Source organism: Mauremys reevesii, linkage group 1 (assembly GCF_016161935.1).
Source record: "Mauremys reevesii isolate NIE-2019 linkage group 1, ASM1616193v1, whole genome shotgun sequence".
NCBI classification, from domain to species: domain Eukaryota; kingdom Metazoa; phylum Chordata; order Testudines; family Geoemydidae; genus Mauremys; species Mauremys reevesii.
In genome coordinates this window covers 154,734,449-154,751,142 of record NC_052623.1, presented here as the reverse complement: position 1 = coordinate 154,751,142, position 16,694 = coordinate 154,734,449, and the positions used below count along the sequence as shown (strand labels likewise).

Sequence of the window (16,694 nt, the reverse complement as noted above, 5' to 3'; positions counted from 1 at the left end):
ATCTGAGGAATGGAAAACCTACCTTACAAGAGGAGATGTAAGAAGCTTGGCTTGTTTAACCTAACAACATGAAGGCTGAGGGAAGATATGCTTGCTCTCTATAAATACATCAGAGGGCTAAACACCTGGGAGAGAGAGGAGTTATTTAAACTAAGGGTCAATGTTGGTCCAAAAACAAATGGATATAAACTGGCCATCAACAAGTTTAGGCTTGAAATTAGATGAAGGTTTCTAACCATCAGAGGAGTGAAGCTCTGGAACAGCCTTCCAAGGGGAGCAGTAGGGGCTAAAAATCTAACTGGCTTCAAGACTGAACTTGATAAATTTATGGAGGGGACCATACAATGGCATATGGCCCATACACGACTACGATTAACAAATATCTCCAATGGCTGGAGATGGGATGCTAGATGGGGAGGGCTCTTGTCATAGGTCTCACCCCCACTTAGAGCTGTTGGGTTCCAATGTGGGGACCTGCACTGGTTTCCCTCTAAACTAAAATCCTAGTTTAGATCTAGTAAAAGCTGCCACCACTCAATCAGGTACGTGGATTGAGACACAGTCCTTCCCCAAAATCCTAGGGGATTCCAAGAGCCCCAAATCCATGGAGTTCTTACACCCAGGAGAAATAAACCATTCCCCCCTGCTTCCTCCCCCCTCCCTTTTCCTAGGAGAGACACCGGGATTTAACTACAGAGGGATACCTCCCCCTCCCCTTTCCCTGAGAATCCACCCAAAGAAAGATCAACCAAGTCCTTAATAGAAAAGAATGTATTAAAGAATAAAAAGAAAAGTCACTGTCTCTGTAACCAAGATGGAACAATACAGGGTCTAACTTATTAATCTCTGGAGAGAATTCCCCCTCCCCCTTTCTCAGTAAAAGCAATATCAGCAATCAGGAATAAAGAATTTCCTTTAGCAAACACACAATTGCAAATATAGAAAGCAACTCAAAAGACTAATCCACCTTTTTAATTAATACTCACTATTAAATAGTAGAAACTACTCCAGGAGAACTTGGAGACATGACTGACCTCTCTTAGATCCAAAGAGAGCTCTGAGCAAATAAGGAACACAGACAAAGGCTTCCCTCCACAGAGATTTGAAATTATCCTGTTCCTTGATTGGTTCTCTGGTCAGGTGTTTCTCAGGTTACTGAGCTTGTTAACCCTTTCCAGGGAAAAGAGACCTTAACCCTGATCTGTTTATTTATGACAGCTCTGAGTTACTACAGAGAATTCTTTCCCAGGTATCTGCCTAGTGGGTCTGGCCACATGATCAGGGTCTAACTGATCACCATATCTGAGAAGGAATCTTTCCCCAGGTCAGATTGGCACAGGCCCTGAGAGAGGTTTTGCCTTCCGCTGCTGTGTGGTGCATAGGTCACTTGCTGGTTTGAAGTAGAGTAAATGATGGATTCTTTGTAACTAGAAGTGGGTATTCACCCATGAAAGCTTATGCTCCAATATTTCTGTTAGTCTATAAGGTGCCACAGGACTCTTTGTCGCTTTTTTCATGATAAGGAGATTGCACTACAGTACTTGTATTAAGTGAATTGAAAAATACTATTTATTTTATTTTTACAGTGAAAATATTTGTAATAAAAATAAATATAACGAGCACTGTACATTTTGTATTCTGTATTGTTATTAAAATCAATATATTTGAAAATGTAGAAAACATCCAAAATATTTATATTAATAGAATTCTACTATTGTTTAATAGTGCAATTAATCACACGATTAATCGTGATTAATTTTTTTATTGTGTGATTAATCACAATTAATTTTTTTAATCACTTGACAGCCTTACCTTAAATCAAGATTTAAGGACTTCAGTAACTCAGCCAGAGATTATGGGCCTATTACAGGAGTGGCTGTGTGTGGTTCTTGTGGCCTGCAATGTTCAGAAGGTCAGACTAAATGATCACAATGGTCCATTCTGGCCTTAAAGTCTGTGAGTCTACTTCACTTAGACAGGAAAAATCAAATGCACAACTACAAAATGGGGAATAACTGGCGAGGCAGTAGTGCTGCTGAAAAGGATCTGGGAGTTCTAGTAGATCACAAATTGAATATGAGTCAATGAAGAGATGCAGTTGCAAAAGGCTAATGTTTTGGGGGGTGTTAACATGAGTTGTTGTATGTAAGACAAGGGAGATATTTTTCCCAGTCTCCTCAGCACTGGTGAGGCCTCAGCAGGAAAACTGTGTCCAATTTTGGGCACCACACTATAGGAAAGATGAGGATAAATTGGAGAGAGTCCCAAGGATAGCAACAAAAATGATAAAAGATTTAGAAAACCTGATCTTTGAGTAAAGGCTAAAAAAACTGGACATTGTTAGTCTTGAGAAAAGAAGACTGAGGGGGGACCTTATCACAGTCTTCAAATGTGTGAAAGGCTGTCATAAAAAGGACTGTGATCAATTTTTCTCCATGTCTACTGAAGGTAGGACAAGAATTTATTGGCTTAATCTGAAGCAAGGGAGATTTAGGTTCGATATTAGGAAAAACTTTCTAACTATAAGGACAGTTAAACTCTGGAATAGGCTTCCAAGGGAGGTTATGGAATCCCCATCACTGGAGGTTTTTTTGAATCAGTTGGACAGTTGTCAGGGATGGTCTAGGTCAAGGGTAGGCAACCAATGGCATGCGTGCCGAAGGCAGCACATGACCTGATTTTCAGTGGCACTCACACTGCCCGGTTCCCGGCCACCGGTCTGGGAGGTCTCTGCATTTTAATTTAATTTTAAATGAAGCTTCTTAAACATTTTAAAAACCTTATTTACTTTACATACAACAATAGTTTAATTATATTATAGACTTATAGAAAGAGACCTTCTAAAAACATTAAAATGTATTACTGGCACACAAAACCTTAAATTAGAGTGAATAAATGAAGACTCAGCACACCACTTCTGAAAGGTTGCTGACCCCCGGTCTATGTTTACTTGGTTCTGCCGCAGCCCAGAGGGCTGGACTTGATAACTTCTTGGGGTCCCTTCCAGCCCTGAATGTCACTGATTCTATAAGCAAAAATATCCCTCCTTTCTACCAAACACCCAAACATATGGGCCTGTGTGGATATAGACCAAAACTAGAACCTGAAATTTAAACTTCTTTGCTTTAGCTATGTGGGGGTGGGGGAGGAAAATTTATTCAAATTCCTAGTCCCTAGTGTTTTCTATCCACTTGGCCCTAAAACCAGAAGGGGCCTATTTTTCAGTTCTGGTGAGGATGCAGGTAAAATCTCCCAAATTTGCCCTAAAATTGCAGAAATTTTGCAAAAACAGATGATCTCACAAGATTCTGTAATTCAAGATGGCAGATATCTATCAGTTCAGCTGATATAATAAGTTTTTCCCCATTTTGGAATTAAATCTTTAAAAAGCAGCTCATGAAGTCTGAGAGTTGTTGAATCCAAACCCAAACTTTTGCCCTGATTCAGCTGTCCTGCCCGCAACCTGTAGTGCTGGGCGAGTGGGCAGTGCAACCAGCGACTCCAGCCACCCAGAGTCCCTGGCCGCAGGCTGGCAAGCCCCAGCCTGGGGCCCCGGCCACGGGGGGAAGAGACGCAGTCTGTGCCCGGGGGGGGGGAGAGCTGGGGGCAGAGCGTGGGCAGAGCCACACAAGACTGTTCGGGGAGGCTTAGCTTCTCCCAGCCTTTGATACCTGCCACCCATGGGCTAACTTAAAACAGAAATAAAACAGTCAGGTTTTTAAGCAGCATCCTGTTTCCAGACCTTCCAGGTGTAGTTCAGCAATAGATGCAATGGGAAGGTGTTAATTCAGACTTCCTGGTTCAGGGAACAATGTTAAAAAGAGAAAACAGCCACCATATGTGTATGTTTGTAAAACACAAAGATTTTGCAATGAAGGATGCAGCAAGAGTTTTACTGGGTTTAAGTTTATGACTTTAGAAACTGCTCATTTTAATGGATAGCCTACTGCTCCCGGAACACAATGGAGGCATTTAAACTAGGGTTGGAGGGGGAGTTCTGCATGAATTACTGATTTTTGATGTTTTTATCACTTTTGTGGCAAACTGATATGACAGGTGCATAAATCTTTATTGAATTGGACCATTAAAACGTAAATAAGTGCAGTTTCTGCAAATAAAAAATTATACTGATGCTAACAATTGTTATAAGTATTCACTGTACAAAAATTAGAAAAAGAGGATAGTTGTCAGAAAATAGGGAAACAAGGAAGTGAAAGACTTATCTTTATTTCCTGGTCCCAGACATGGGTCAGGGCTACAAAAAAAACGGTTACTTACCTTTGTAACTGTTGTTCTTCGAGATGTGTTGCTCATATCCATTCCAGTTAGGTGTGTGCGCGCCGCGTGCACGTTCGTCGGAAGACTTTTACCCTAGCAACCCCAGTGGGTCGGCTGAGCGCCCCCTGGAGTGGCGCCATAACGGCACCGCATATATACCTCAGCCGACCCACCCGACCCTCAGTTCCTTCTTGCCGACTACTCCGACAGTGGGGAAGGAGGGTGGGTGTGGAATGGATATGAGCAACACATCTCGAAGAACAACAGTTACAAAGGTAAGTAACCGTTTTTTCTTCTTCGAGTGATTGCTCATATCCATTCCAGTTAGGTGATTCCCAAGCCTTACCTAGGCGGTGGGGTCGGAGTGAGATGTGGTGGTATGCAGGACCACAGAGCCAAAGGCTGCGTCATCTCTCGACTGTTGGACCAGGGCGTAGTGCGAGGCAAAAGTATGGACGGACGACCAGGTCACCGCTCGGCATATCTCTTGTATTGGTACTTGCGCCAGAAAGGCAGCGGAGGACGCCTGGGCCCTGGTAGAGTGGGCGGTGAGATGGCCCAAGGGGACATTAGCCAAGTTATAGCAGGTGCGTATGCACTCTGTGAGCCATGAGGAGATTCGCTGCGACGAGACAGGAAGACCTCGCATCCGGTCAGCAATCGCCACAAACAGTTGCGGGGATTTGCGGAACGGTCTTGTCCGATCCACATAGAAAGCCAACGCCCTGCGAACATCGAGGGAATGAAGTCGTTGCTCTCGGGGGGCTTTGGAAAGAAAACTGGAAGGAAGATGTCCTGGTTATTGAGGAACGCGGACGCTACCTTCGGGAGAAATGCCGGATGTGGTCATAGCTGCACCTTGTGCTTATGAAAAACGGTGTACGATGGGTCCACCATGAGCGCCTTGAGCTCAGAGACCCGTCTGGCTGATGTGATAGCCACTAGAAAAAATGTTTTCCAAGACAGGTACAGCAAGGAGCAGGTGGCCAGCGGCTCAAATGGTGGGGACATGAGCCTGCTGAGGACGAGATTAAGGTCCCAGGTGGGAATCGGGTGGCGCACCTGGGGGTAGAGATGATCAAGGCCCTTCCAGAAACGAGTAGTCAGCGGGTGAGAGAACAGCGTATACCCTCCCTCACTGGGGTGGAAAGTGGAGATAGCCGCTAAGTGAACCTTGATAGAGGACAGTGCAAGGCCTTGCTGTTTCAGCGACCAGAGATAGTCAAGGACCATTGGAAGCGGGAGCTCCGAAGGAATAGCGTCGTGCGCTTGAGCCCAGCAAGCGAAGCGCTTTCACTTGGCCACGTAGGTAGAGCGAGTGGAAGGCTTTCTGCTGCTCAATAAAACGTGCTGCACGGGAGCAGAGCAGCGCAATTCCGACTGGTCTAGCCACTCAGGAGCCACGCCGTGAGGTGGAGGGCCGGCAGGTCTGGGTGACGGAGAGTGCCGTGATCTTGTGTTATAAGATCTGGGTGAAGTGGCAGAGGAATTGGGCTGGCTACTGACAGACGGAGCAGCGTGGTGAACCAGTGTTGCCTTGGCCACGCTGGCGCAATTAAGATGAGACGTGCCTTGTCCCGTCGGAGCTTCAGCAGGACCTTGTGTATGAGGGGAAACGGAGGAAAGGCATAGAACAGGTGACGTGTCCATGGAAGGAGAAACGCGTCCGACAGAGAGCCCGGTGCCAGGCCTTGAAAGGAGCAAAACTCCTGGCATTTGCGGTTCAATCGGGATGCAAACAGGTCTACATGGGGAAATCCCCACTGTTGGAAAATAGCATGAGCAATGTCTGCTCTCAACGACCACTCGTGGCAGAGAAAGGACCTGCTCAGGCGATCGGCGATGGTGTTCTTGACGCCGAGGAGGAACGACGCCACTAGATGTATCAAGTGGGCTATGCAGAATTCCCACAGTAGCATCGCCTCGTCGCAGAGGGGGGAAGAACGGGTCCCGCCTTGCTTGTTGATATAGTACATTGCTGTTGTGTTGTCCGTAAAGACCGAGACACAATGGCCGTGGAGGCGAGTTTGGAATGCCTGGCATGCCAGGCGCACTGCCCGGAGCTCCCTGACGTTGATGTGCATGCTCAATTCCTGCAGTGACCAAAGGCCTTGAGTACGAAGAGCGCCGAGATGGGCTCCCCATCCAAGGGACGAGGCGTCCGTTGTCAGGGACAGGGTAGGATGAGGAGCCTGGAATGGGACCCCCGCACATACGTGGGAAGGGGTCAGCCACCAATCCAGGGATTGAAGGACACCCGCTGGAATGGTGAGTAGGGTATCCAGAGGGTCCCTGTGTGGGCGGTATCTGGAGTGGAGCCACAGCTGAAGCGGGCAGAGGCGGAGCCTGGCAAACGGAGTGACGTGCATGCAAGCCGCCATATGACCGAGGAGGCGGAGACAAGCACGGGCCGAGGACATCCGAGAGGCCTGAAGGGCGCGGATTAGCTGCGTAAGGGCCTGGAACCGGAACTGCGGTAGGTAGGCTCTGGCTAGGGATGAGTCCAGGGTCGCGCCAATAAAATCCAACCTCTGAGTTGGAACTAAGGTGGACTTCTCTATATTGAGAACTAGGCCTAGGCACGTGAATAAGTCCTTGATCTCTGCAACATGTTGCTGGACCGTGGCCTGCGAGTCCCCCCTGATGAGCCAGTCGTCCAGGTAGGGAAAAACGGAAATGCCGTGCCGACGGAGGTGGGCGGCGACAACGGCCATGCACTTCGTGAACACCCTTGGGGCCGTGGAGAGGCCGAAGGGGAGTACCGCAAACTGGAAGTGTAGGTGAGAGATTGTGAAGCGGAGGAAGCGTCTGTGCGGTGGGAAGATAGCGATATGAAAATAAGCGTCCTTCGTATCGAGGGCGGCATACCAGTCTCCCGGATCCAAAGAAGGGATAATGGTCCCGAGGGATACCACGTGGAACTTCACCTTCAGCATGTATGCGTTGAGGTTTCGCAGGTCGAGGATGGGTCGAAGACCTCCTTTGGACTTGGAGATCAAAAAATAACGGGAATAAAACCCCTTGCCCCGTTCCGCGTCCGGAACCTTCTCGACTGCTCCGATGGCTAGGAGCGAGTGCACCTCTTGTAAGAGGAGATGCTCGTGAGAGGGGTCCCTGAAGAGGGACCGGGAAGTAGGGTGGGAAGGTGGGGGTGAAACGAATTGGAGTTGGTAACCACGTTCCACAGTGCGTAGGACCCAGGCATCGGTGGTCAGCCGGGCCCACGCTGGGAGGAAATAGGAAAGGCGGTTGGAAAAAGGAAGAGCTGGTATGCCGTCCCCTGGCGCATCTTCAAAAAGATGGTTTAGGCCCCGGTGGTTTTGAGGGGGTTCGCCCTTGGGACGGTTGGTTGCCAGGCTGTCTCCTACGTCCCCCGCGACCCCGTTGCCGACCAGAGTCCTGCCTGTAGCGAGGCATATAGTAAGGGCGGTTAAACTGGGGGTGGAACGGACGCCTCTGGGTAGCCGGGGTATGCATCCCCAAAGTACAGATGATAACCCTGTTGTCCTTTAGATTTTGAAGTCTGGAGTCCGTCTTTTCCGAGAAGAGAGCCTTTGAATCAAAAGGAAGGTCCTGAATGGTATATTGAACCTCAGGAGGGAGCGTCGAACTCTGGAGCCAAGAGATCCGGCGCATGGTAACGCCCAAGGCTACAGTATGTGCCGCCGAGTCAGCTGTGTCTAAGGAGGCCTGTAACGAGGTGCGTGCTACCTTTTTACCTTCCTCTACGAAGGCTGCAAACTCCTGTCGGGAATCCTGAGGCAGGAGCTCTTTGTATTTCTCTACCTCAGCCCAAGTGTCATGCCCGTACCGGCTCAGCAAGGCCTGCTGGTTAGCCACTCGGATCTGCAGGGCACTGGCAGAGTAGACCTTGCGACCAAGCAAGTCCATTCGCCTGGCTTCCTTCGACTTAGGAGCCGGGCCTTGCTGGCCGTGTCGCTCTTTGTCGTTGACAGACTGCACCACCAACGATGAGGGGACAGGGTGCACATACAAATGCTCATATCCCTTGGAAGGGACCATGTACTTGCGTTCCACCCCTCGGGCTGTGGGCGCAATAGAGGACGGAGTCTGCCATATGGTATCAGCATTAGCCTGGATAGTCTTTATGAAGGGGAGAGCTATGCGGGTTGGAGCGTCCGTGGACAAAATGGTCACTATCGGATCGTTCACTTCCGATACCTCCTCAGCCTGGAGATCCATGCGCAGTGCCACCCTGCGAAGGAGCTCTTGGTGCGCCCGTAAGTCAATTGGCGGGGGACCTGTCGATGACGACCCCGCCACTGCCTCATCGGGGGAAGAGGAGGAAGAAGAAATTCCGAGCATGATGGTGTCCCGGTCAGTGTCTGGAACCTGCAATGCTTCCTGCTCCAGAGGTTCCTGAACAGGCTGAATACCTTCCTCTGCGCCCAATGGTGTCTCAGTGTCAACCGGGGGGCGGCTTACAGTAGCCTCCGGGATGCGTGACTCGTGTGGCACGGTACGCGTGGTGGGTAGAGGAGCACCCTGGTCTTGGTGGTAGGCCCAAGGGGTCCAATAACCCCACCGATGAGGGTCCTGGTCCGCGTAATGGGAGTGATGTAAAGCTCCCGAAGGGACCTGAGGGTCATGGTCGTCGACGTAGTAGCTATCGGCGTGTGAAGAGGCCGAGGCGTGTCGAGAGGGCCAGGGTGGAGCAGATAACCCTTGCGCCGAAGTGCCCACGGAGCGCATTTCCCGCCTCTGTGGTGACCGGTGCTGGGAGGCATCCCGATATCGAGAGCAGGAGCGAGAATGGGACCTGCGACCGGTACGGTGCCGGGAGGTCGACCGGGATCTCCATGACCGGTGCCGGGAGCGACTCCGCGAGTAGCGGCGGCCATATCGGTACCGAGAGCTTGAGCGGTGCCGGGAATGACGAGTAGGAGAGCGGGAGAATGACCGGTGCCGCGAGTCTGACCGGTGCCGCGTAGTGGAGTGGTGCCGGGACTGCGATCGGCGTTGCGATCGGCGCCCAGATTGAGATCGGCGTCGAGAGCGTGAGCGGTGGCGGGAACGGGAACGGTGCCAGTCAGAGTCGGTGCCGGCAGGCGGCTTAAACATTGACGGCTTGCCCATAGAGTGGGGCGCCCGCACTGGCGGCGCCGGGGGCGGTGGTACAGCTGGGTCTGTCAAGGCGATAAGGTCCCGTGCCGCCACGAAGGTCTCCGGAGTTGACGGCAGTGGAATCTCTACCGCGGCCGGACCTGGGGAGGCCACAGTTTGCCGGGCTCGACGGCCTTTGAGGGGCCAGAGTCGCCGGTGCCAGCAGAAGCGTCTGCGGCGGAGCAACCGGTGCCGTGGCAGGTTTCGGTGCCGGGCGGACTGGACGGGGTGCACTCTGGTGCTTCGGAGCCGGCGGTGCCGTAGAGGCAGCAGCCTTTCCCTTCTTCGCCTTCGGCGAGAGAGAGCATCTTTGGGCCGGTTTTGGTGCCGATGGCGCTTTCGGTGGCACAGCAGAGTGGCCCGGCGCCGTGGCGGCGCTGCGAGAGTCCAGAGGGACAGCGGGCGGTGCCGCGGCCGGAGGGGTTAAGGCTGCCTCCATTAGGAGCTGTTTAAGCCTAATGTCTCTTTCCCTCTTTGTGCGAGGCTTGAAAGCCTTGCAAATTGGGCACTTAGTAGATAAGTGCGACTCTCCTAAGCACTTCAAACAGGAGCTATGAGGATCTCCTGTAGGCATAGGCCTGCGGCAGGCCGAGCACGGCTTGAAACCCGGGGAGCCGGGCATACGCTCCGGTCCCGGGTGCGGGTGGGGCTAACCCCCGAACCCGCTAACTATCTAACACTAAACTGATTTAAACTATCAAAAACAAGAAAACCTAAGCTAAGATATTAACTATGTACAGAGAAAAACTATGAGGAAGCTAGGGAAGCGGAGGTCAGACAAGCTGCACTCCACTGTTCCAATGACCGACACGGGCGGTAAGAAGGAACTGAGGGTCGGGTGGGTCGGCTGAGGTATATATGCGGTGCCATTATGGCGCCACTCCAGGGGGCGCTCAGCCGATCCACTGGGGTTGCTATGGTAAAAGTCTTCTGACGAACGTGCACGCGGCGCGCACACACCTAACTGGAATGGATATGAGCAATCACTCGAAGAAGAAGATTTATATTCCTGTCACATGGCAGGGGTAAGTAGCTACTGAATCTAGGGTGACCAGATGTCCCGATTTTATAGGGACAGTCCCGATATTTGGGGCTTTGTCTTACATAGGTGCCTATTACCCCTCACCCCCGTCCCAATTTTTCACACTTGCTGTCTGGTCACCCTACCTGAATCCAATGACTATTATTATCTCTCTCTCACACACACACACAGCCACACACACACACCTTCTTTTTTCTAATCAAATGCAAAGTAAAGATAATATCAACCAAAGCTAGAAAAAAAAAGGCAGCCAGTTAATAAAACCCATATAGAGATGTTTCCTGTGGTGGCCAGGTATACAAAAGGTTATGGCCAAAATTTAAAAAAGTAGCCATTGATTTGTGGTGTCTCGGTTTTGGGGGACCCAACTTGAGATTCTTTAAGTGCCTCAACCTAGGCACCCAGAATTGAGACACCTCAACTCAGTGGCCACTTTTGAAAAGTTTGGCCCAAACCCCAGTCACATGGCAGGGCTCAGTAACTACACTATGTCAAGTGGCTGCTGGTACAGAGAGAGTGCCACCTTCTCCTGCCCCCTGGGATTCCGTATAGGATTTCCCATTGCAGAATTTTGAGGGTTCCAGCTGCCCTTCACAGAAACATGAGCCCCTGAATTTCTAAACAAAAATTTGTGAGGGATGGAAGAGTCATTAACTCCTACATAGTCTTCTTCTTCAATGTTCTTAAGCAGTCAGAGGGGGACTCATCCAACTACAGCAGGGAGTAGGGAGAGCAAAGCTGCACTGAAGGGTATCCATGCCCCCTACCTTCACAGATCTAGCATGCCTTTCCTTGGGTCCCCAGGATCCATAGGCATGGGAAACCTCAGCTCCCTCCCACTCAGTAGCAGAGATGATGTCCAGAAAATTCTGCAAGCAAACATAACATTTTATCCCCATCCTGTGGGTTTCTTCATGCAAGTGGGCGATCTGGCCCACAGTTAGGAGAGCCCTGCTGAGAATATGTTCTGAAGAACACTAGACTACTTGCTTTTGCTACTTTCTGACATAGGGATAACACTGAAGCATTTTTTTTATTTTGTTGGTTGCATGTGCGAATTCAAATTTTGTTTTTTAAATAATCCACGGGATTAAAATGAAGTCTGTGACAGAGGTGAGACCTTAGAACCATGAAAACTTCAAAAGATTATTATATTGAGATATGCCAGATGCTATGGACACATGCAATATCCATAGACTCTGGGATCTATAAATGCTATATGTATCTTTGTGAGCTAGCCATTGTATTCTGGCTCCAAAGGGAAAGTTACTGAGCTTCCTTCAGGAACTAAAATTAGTGTGTGGGGGGAGGGGATGGTAATTACTGCAGACCCTGGGCCAAGTAAACAAATCCAGAGAAGTACCAACCCCTGGGGTGAACTGCATAGATTGGTTCAGACCAGGTTCAAGAGGCGCAGTGGACAAAGGAAGAGCTTGTGGTACAAAGGGTCAGCCTCAACTAACTGAGAGACCCTCATTTGATCCTCAAACTGACATGAAATTGTAACCGTGAGGGCGAAACCCTGCTGGAAGGCTGTGACTTACTAAAACCTCCATAGAAGCAGCAAAGAGTCCTGTGGCACCTTATAGACTAACAGACGTTTTGCAGCATGAGCTTTCATGGGTGAATACCCACTTCTTCGGATGCAAGCAGTGGAAATTTCCAGGGGCAGGTGTGTATATATAAGCAAGCAAGAAGCAAGCTAGAGATAACGAGGTTAGATCAATCAGGGAGGATGGGGCCCTGTTCCAGCAGCTGAGGTGTGAAAACCAAGGGAGGAGAAACTGGTACTGTAATTGGCAAGCCATTCACAGTCTTTGTTTAGTCCTAAGCTGATGGTGTTAAATTTGCAGATGAACTGGAGCTCAGCAGTTTCTCTTTGGAGTCTGGTCCTAAAGTTTTTTTGCTGTAAGATGGCCACCTTAAAATCTGCTATTGTGTGGCCAGGGAGGTTGAAGTGTTCTCCTACAGGTTTTTGTATATTGCCATTCCTAATGTCTGATTTGTGTCCATTTATCCTTTTCCTTAGAGACTGTCCAGTTTGGCCGATGTACATAGCAGAGGGGCATTGCTGGCATATGATGGCATATATTACATTGGTGGACGTGCAGGTGAATGAACCGGTGATGGTGTGGCTGATCTGGTTAGGTCCTGTGATGGTGTTGCTGGTGTAGATATGTGGGCAGAGTTGGCATCGAGGTTTGTTGCATGGGTTGGTTCCTGAGCTAGAGTTACTATGGTGCGGTGTGCAGTTGTTGGTGAGAATATGCTTCAGGTTGGCAGGTTGTCTGTGGGCGAGGACTGGCCTGCCACCCAAGGCCTGTGAAAGTGTGGGATCATTGTCCAAGATGGGTTGTAGATCCCTGATGATGCGTTGGAGGGGTTTGAGCTGGGGACTGTATGTGATGGCCAGTGGAGTCCTGTTGGTTTCTTTCTTGGGTTTGTCTTGCAGTAGGAGGTTTCTGGGTACACATCTGGCTCTGTTGATCTGTTTCCTTATTTCCTCGTGTGGGTACTGTAGTCTTGAGAATGCTTGGTGGAGATTTTCTAGGTGTTGGTCTCTGTCTGTGGGGTTAGAGCAGATACGGTTGTACCTCAGTGCTTGGCTGTAGACAATGGATCTTGTGGTGTGCCCGGGATGGAAGCTGGAGGCATGAAGGTAGGCATAGCGGTCGGTAGGTTTTCGGTACAGGGTGGTGTTAATGTGACCACCACTTATTTGCACCGTGGTGTCTAGGAAGTGGACCTCCCGTGTAGATAGGTCCAGGCTGAGGTTGATGGAGGGGTGGAAGCTGTTGAAATCATGGTGGAATTTTTCCAGAGTCTCCTTCCCATGGGTCCAGATGATGAAGATGTCATCAATGTAGCGTAGGTAGAGAAGGGGCGTGAGTGGACGGGAGCTGAGGAAGCATTGTTCCAGGTCGGCCATAAAAATATTGGCATATTGTGGGGCCATGCGGGTGCCCATAGCGGTGCCACTGATCTGGAGATATATATTGTCATTAAATTTGAAATAGTTGTGTGTGAGGATAAAGGCACAGAGCTCAGCAACCAGTTGTGCTGTGGCATCATCAGGGATACTGTTCCTGACAGCTTGTATTCCATCAGTGTGTGGGATGTTTGTGTAGAGAGCCTCTACATCCATGGTGGCTAGGATGGTGTTTTCTGGAAGGTCACCAATGCATTGTAGTTTCCTCAGGAAATCAGTGGTGTCACAGAGATAGCTGGGAGTGCTGGTAACATAGGGTCTGAGTAAAGAGTCCACATATCCAGACAGTCCTTCAGTGAGAGTTCCAATGCCAGAGATGATGGGGCGTCCAGGATTTCCGGGTTTGTGGATCTTGGGTAGTAGATAGAATAACCCTGGTCGGAGTTCTAAGGGTATGTTGATTTGTTCCGGTGTTAGTGTAGGGAGTGTCCTGAGTAGATGGTGCAGTTTCTTAGTGTATTAAAAAACTTTAGGACCAGACTCCAAAGAGAAACTGCTGAGCTCCAGTTCATCTGCAAATTTAACACCATCACCTTAGGACTAAACAAAGACTGTGAATGGCTTGCCAATTACAGAACCAGTTTCTCCTCCCTTGGTTTTCACACCTCAGCTGCTGGAACAGGGCCCCATCCTCCCTGATTGATCTAATCTCGTTATCTCTAGCTTGCTTCTTGCTTGCTTATATATACACACCTGCCCCTGGAAATTTCCACTGCTTGCATCCGAAGAAGTGGGTATTCACCCACGAAAGCTCATGCTGCAAAACGTCTGTTAGTCTATAAGGTGCCACAGGACTCTTTGCTGCTTCTACAGAACCAGACTAACACGGCTACCCCTCTGATACTTAAAACCTCCATGTGGAGGATGGGTAACACCTGGTAAGCTTTGGCATGCATGTAGACTGTTTGTTGTTTTATGATATGTTTTCTCTGTCATGCTTTTGTCTAAAATAAATGTACCGTGCTCTGTGAAAGCTGGCTGGTCACTGTCATAGTCCCTGGGAGAAAACAGAACAGCAAGCTGGGTCAGACCTGCTGGCATAGTCACAGTTACTTTCAGGGAAACAGCAAGCCTATGTCCCCCGTCTGGAGGGAGAACATCCCTGCCCATACAGAGGTGACGACTGGAGGCCTGACACCTAACAGGGTGCCCAAGAGCAGATCACAGAGGGGGCAGAGAAGCAGTTAACCCCGGAACTGTAACAAAGTCTGCAGCTATAAATCTGCCTATTTCATGTATTAAAATATGGAAGGTGTGCCAATACAGCAAACCTTTTCAGGCTTAAAGAGAACTAAGAGTATGAGTCCTAATCTGGAGCCACGGCATGCATGCATTGAGGATTCATGCTAAATATCTGCAGTTATTTGATCTTATTTTGGCAGGGTTAGGAATGCAAAACATTCGCTGAATGAAGTCACAGTAGGCATTTTGTTCAAGCAAAATAAATTTTGAATGTTATAATCTATTCTCCCTTCCTCCCCCCCCCCCCCCGGCAGGGTAAGGCAAAGTAATTGCTCTTATTTATATACCTATTGTCACTAAAAGAGCATTTTTACAAAATGAATACATTTTTAGTTATATTATCTTAAAAGTGCATCTTTAAAATATGTCTATTTTCAGGGAGTTCTGCTGAGAATTCCAATGCCCATGAGCTCACTTTTCATATTGTGTAGAAAACTGTCACTTTTACAAAAAAGATTTTGTATCACTAGTTTCAGTCCAGAGGGAACTTTCATCCCGAGTTAAAAACTCTGATGAGTAGTTTAAAGGAGGGATGATTCCTTCTCTTTCTTCTGTGCTTGAGGCTACCACTATCTTTTGTGGGATTAAATAAAAGTTTGCTAGACAAAAGGGGTGGATGTAAACACCAATTATAGCTGGCATAATAAAGCCTAGCACCTTACCGGTCACTTGCCTCTCCTCATGCCCACGCTAGCCCTCTCCAGCTTCTCTGTGGCACTGTTTATGGTAAAAGATTGCAATCTCTATTGTCCTTGACAGGGTACTCAAGTTTATAATCCACTCCTGACTCAGTCTCCCCTGAGATCAGAGTTCACTTTCTCTCCATGTTGCCTGCCAGTGATTGTCCCCAGCTAACAGTATCTAAGACCTATTTCAGCCTCTCCAATAAAAGTTATTTTTATTGGCAAGACACAGAAAACAAAGAGCAAATCATGAAATAAAAGTTGATAACAGTTTTGCTGTAGTAATTTGTCCGTGGACAAGCCTAACCAGCCCCAAATCTTAGTAACACACACACGTGTGAGCTGTAATTTATTATTTATCAAAGAAGAGCCCTCGCAGAACAGCCAGTCCTTTATGTGACTCACAGCTGCCTTGTTGCAGATCACTTTCTCAGCTCCAAACCCCAAAGTCTGTGTTACAAGGAAGTGTCAGGTTTCATAGGTTCCTAAGGAAGTCCAAGGTTACACAGCAAATCTCAAAGAATTATTTAAAATAGCCAAACAGCCCTAGCAAAATCAAAGGGGTTGCACCCATATACAGCAAGGGTTGAATTTGACCCATTATCCTGTGTCCTGTAGCATGGAGATGAGGAAGCAAATTTAGACTTGGTACAAATTCGTTGATTTCAGTGAAGTTACACTAGGACTGCCTTTGGCCTGTGAGATTTACACAGGTCACAGCACTATTGTGGGATGACATTGTTCTTGGATCAATAGACTATGACACAGTTCATTTCTTTCTGTTACGTTAGCTTTTGTTTCTAGAGCTTCCAATTCATTTTCCTTTCTTAAACTCCGTTGCAGTGCATTTCTGTTTCTTTTTCTTGGTTAGCACGACATTGCATCTGAGTAAGAGGTGGTGCAACTCTGCACGCCTCACCGAGAAGGGCTCTGGAACGCATTGCAATTCCTCCTACAGCTCCTGGTGAGTATAGCCGCTATGTAGGGTTGCCAACTTTCTAAGAGCAGAAAAACAAACACCCTTGCCCCACTCCTGCCCCGCTCCTTCCCCAAGCCCCGCTCCTTCCCGCTCACTCCATCCCCCCTTGCTCAGTCTCCCCCACCATCACTCACTAACCCATTTTCATTTGGCTGGGGCAGCGGATTGTGGTCCGGGATGGCCTGAGGGCTCTGGCTGGGGGTGCAGGCTCCTGGGTGGGGCCAGAAATGAGGGGTTCAAGGTGCGGAAAGGGGCTCCAGGCTGTGACAGGGGGTTAGGGTGCTGGAGGGGGTGTGGGCTCCAGGAGGGAGTTTGGGTGTGGGAGGGGGCTCAGGGCTGGGACAGGAGGTTGGGGTG

The 16,694-nt window shown here is 49.0% G+C and overlaps 1 protein-coding gene across 1 annotated transcript in view; it reads left to right on the top strand.

Annotated features, from left to right (window-relative positions):
• LOC120388685 (protein mono-ADP-ribosyltransferase TIPARP-like) overlaps positions 1–16,694 on the top strand; it is a 56,302-nt gene that overhangs the window by 2,887 nt on the left and 36,721 nt on the right. The window contains exon 2 of the mRNA XM_039510695.1: positions 16,230–16,322. The gene's annotated coding sequence lies outside the window, so the exon portion shown is untranslated. The remainder of the gene's footprint in view (positions 1–16,229; positions 16,323–16,694) is intronic.